We start from the raw sequence: 4,361 nt of genomic DNA, 5'->3' as shown, positions 1-4,361 counted from the left end.
AAGGTTTGCCACGAACCGGTACTAATGAGAACGGCCAGCTAGCCGTTGGAATTGGCACTAATGCACACATTAGTGCTGGTTCCCAAACCGGCACTAATGTGCTTCACACTTGACCCTTTTTCTACTAGTGTGGGATCATGATAGGAGTGGCCAATTTACAGTTCGGTCGGCTTATAACATGCTCATCACTACGAGGAACCGACGTAAGCATGGCTAGAGGGTGCGGCTGGATCTTCATCAGCTCGAGCCGAGGAGGGGTCATGGAAATTGTTATGGAAGACGGAGGTCCCGGCAAAAGTACGTATGTTCTTATGGAGACTGTAAAAACAGTCTCTACCTACGGAGGATGTCAGAGCGCATCGTCACATGACAAACTCGAGCACTTGCAGCTTCTGTGGTGCAGTGGATTCATGGAGGAATTCACTCTTGGAGTGTACCGTTTCGAGATGCATATGGGCCCTTGTGGATGAGAAACTTGGGAGTACACTGGTTGCTACAACAGAAATGAGGGCGAAGAGCTGGCTATTTAGTCTTCTTGATGCGCTCTCTCATGAAAAGTTTGTTCTCCTCTCAGTAACACTTTGGGCAATATGGACGTCTAGAAGAAAGGCTATCCATGAGGCAATTTTTCAAACCCCCCATGCAACACACGGGTTCATTACTCGCTTCATCTCCGACCTGGAAGCAGTTAGAGTTCTAAAACTTGTTCGCCAAAGAACAGTAAACACGAACATGGTCAGACAAAAACCAAAGGTCCCTCCAGCTAATTATGCTAAGATCCATGTTGATGCAGTTGTACGAACACATAGAGGGGGAACGGCTGTAGCTATTTGCAGGGACAACAATGGTGCATTCTTGGGGAGCTCAGCTTTGGTCATCGCGGGGATTTGGGATCCAGCAACACTTGAGGCTATTGCATGTCGGGAGGCTATTGCGCTAGCGGAAGATCTTCATATTCAACGTTTTGTTGTGGCTTCAGACTGCAAGCAGGTTATTGGTGACATAACAAGAGGACACAAGGGCTCCTATGGTTCAATCATCTCTGAAATAAAGTCTAGATCATCACCGTTCCAATGTAATTTTTCTTTTGAAGGTCGTCATGTTAATTTAGAGCTCATAAGTTTGCTAGATTTGCTTTAAGTTTAGCTTTTGGTCGTCATGTTTGGCCTGGCCAGCCTCATGACCAATCTTGTATCCCACAGATTGTGGTCTTTGAATGAATAAAGGCTATTCCCCTAAAAAAACATGTACGTGTTGCGTGTTCCCTCGATCGTTAGGAGGGGCCAGGCCCCTGCTCGCCCCTGCCTCCGCCACTGCTTCCATGTATGCAAGACGAATTGATGACGATACTCTAGATTCTCTTATATGTCAAAAATTCAAAATATTTTGTAGTTCAAACCGTTTGTCCGATTCAAAATTGTTTTCACATAAAAATAACCCCGAGCTTAGACCTTCGAAACTAAGATCCCATATTGGTATGTTCGGACGACTATTTTTTTGATCAAAAGTTATCACATTTGGGCTAAGTAATTTATCAACTCTGATATTAGTATATTCTCATGCTATTTGCACGAAAGTTATCACGAGTATGTTGTTCAACAATCTTTTTTTTCATCGGATCAAAGTTATCATAATGTTTTACATGTAAATTATACTATCACAAAGTCCCTCATTCTACCTGTCGCCAGTCCCATATAGGAAGACAAATGAAAAGGGAAATTAGTGCTAATTTATCAATTACACACAAGTTGCCTCTTTCGTGGAACAATGCAAGTTGCATTGCAGTCTCATAGACCCGTGTGCTCTCGCGAGGTAGGGAGACTAGGATTTCTTGCCTCCTGCTGGCGGCGCCGTAGGTTTACCTCGTCTCTTATGGCTCCAGGCCATGGAGTCTCGATGGATCTCGGTCCTTGTCAGTGGGAAGGTTTCTCCTCTATTTTTAGATGTTTTTTTGTGTCAGTTTGTGGCTTGTGTCCTGCTCAATGAGATGAGACGGCAGCTGCTTCCTGAAGATGGAATAAAGTTCTTTCCGCTTAGTCCTCGTCCCAGCTGTGCGGCTAGCGTCGTCCGAGGGCGTGTGGAGGTGTGTTTCCGATGGGTCTCATGGGATTCGGACGGTGGTTGTCTTTGGTGGATCCGCTCGGATCCAATCTTTGTTCGTTTATGTTCGTGTGTGTTCAAGTTGGATCCTTCCGATCTACGATTATCTTCATCGACAACAGTTGCTGTTCTGGTGCGTTAGTTCTATGGGGCCTTAGCACGATGACTTGAACATGTTTTGTCCGGCTCTACCGAGTGACGGGTGATGATGGCGACGCGTCTTCGACTCGCTTCAGTGCTTGTAGTCGTCGCTAGGTGGTCTGTAAATCTGAATGTAATTTTTTTTATTTTAGGTGTTTCTTATACTGCCATGATTGATGATGAATAGATAAAAAGTTTTTGCGTGATTTTTTTTTGACGTGAATGCAGAAAATCACCTGCACGACATACCCTACCGTTCTTGATTTTTATTCAAATGTGGTTTTCACCGGAGGTTCTCTCCAGTGGACCTCCTCACTTATTTCATCGCGGCTATTAGGCTAGTCATAGTGGGAGTAACTTAGCTAGTAACATAACGCATTTCAAGAAAATTTTGCTTATGTGGCAAGTAATTAATGAGGTGTGGTAACATAATATATTACTGTAACATAGCGCTTTTCAAGATAAGATGAGTCTACAAGCTAATAAATGAAGCCATCTATGATACTACTATTATGTTACTTTGACTTATGAAGATGGTAACTTAGACTAATGTCATATGCTCCCCGCTATGACTAGCCTTAATCCTGTTCCATTCCTTTCCCATGCTAGTTCCTCGCCCGCCAGCCAGAGAGGCTCCTTGCCCCCTCGCACAGCGCAAGGGTCAAGGGGCGCGCACGCTCTGCCGTGCGTGCGGCCACTCGATGGCTTCCCGTCCCTGTTCCCATCAACGCGTCCGGCGGTGAAAAGACGGCACCGAGAGCGAGGGGAGGGTACGTGCATTGGCACATGCCTGATCTGGCCAACGGGTAGGAGCAGTCGGCACGACGCAGCTGGCAGCGTGACTCGCGGAGAGAGAGAGCTCCCCCGGTCGAAACGTACGCCTGGGTGCCCGGGACGTTTCGACCCGGCAGGCCCGCCACGCGTGGGCGGGCAGGCGGGCGGCGCAGGAACCCAGGCTGCTCACGCGGCGAAGCGAACCACCGGGGCATACGTATACGTACGCAGCTAGTAGCTCCCCGCTAGAGTGGCAGCGCACGGCTCCAGCGAGCCCCGGCCAACGGCGGGTCGACACGTCGTCGCTGCGCCGGGACCCATCCACGTGTAGGCGCCCCGAGCACCGGCTGGGTCCTATAAACGGGGGGAGGTAGCTCGCCGGCCGGGTGAGTAGCCAACTTGGCCCTGTTCGTCCGCGGCCATGCAGTGCAGGTCAGTGGACGGGAGCTGGGGTTTGGTTTCTTGCCGTTTCCTCGCCAACAAATTCTGTCTGGTCTTTCTCTTTCCCCATTTCGGAAACTTTGTAGAATGTGTGTGTGTGTGTGTTCTCTTGCCAACAAGTTCAGGTTTCGTGCTCTGTTAAGTGTCCAACTTAGCTAGGCGTCGGCCTGAGATCAGTGGGTGCGTGTGTTGAGATTTGTGCTCTCTTTGTTGTCTTGGTCGTGTTCTCGCTAATTCCGTGCGCGCGCGCGTGTGGTGCGGAGCGAGCTAGCGGCCGGGGTTTCGCTTGATTCCCTCACGAAACGAGAAACAGAAGAAGAATTATGAGATCTGTTCACGGACAACACTGAGCTACTGAAATTTACCACGCCACGCTCCACGATGCAGCGATTAATCATACTTGGCTTAATCATACTTGCATGATTAGAGCTAGCGGGGTATTTTGGCGCGATGAACCTGTTTGGGCGAGGACGAGGGCGTGCATGCGTTGCACTCGGCTTGCGCGCGAGGCTAAGATCAAGGAACCAGGATGGAGGCGCGCGCCCTCTCGGACTAGCTTTGATCCGAGGAGGCGGCCGAGACTCGGCGTCGCGAGCGTGCCGCCATTGCCGTGGGTGACCGATGCTCTTAACATTGATGCGCGCTCCGTTCGTCTGCAGGCAGATTGATCAGGTGTGTTGCGGCCGTCGCCTTCTCTCTCTCTCTCTCTCTCTCCCTCTGTGTGTGTGTGTGTGTGTGTGTGTGTGTGTGTGTGTGCTTAGTTCCAAACCTAGAGCCAATCCAACTCACATTCATCCATGTTTATCTTGCCTGATTGTGTTTCAGGAAGAAGAATCGCAAGGAAGACTCGCCGAAACGTGTTGTAAGCGCGGCACCAAGCTAGGTTCCTGATGTCACAGGCTCAG

The sequence above is a fragment of the Triticum dicoccoides genome, chromosome 3A (genome assembly GCF_002162155.2).
Source record: "Triticum dicoccoides isolate Atlit2015 ecotype Zavitan chromosome 3A, WEW_v2.0, whole genome shotgun sequence".
Taxonomy (NCBI): Eukaryota; Viridiplantae; Streptophyta; class Magnoliopsida; order Poales; family Poaceae; genus Triticum; species Triticum dicoccoides.
Note: the sequence above shows the minus strand (reverse complement) of the source record.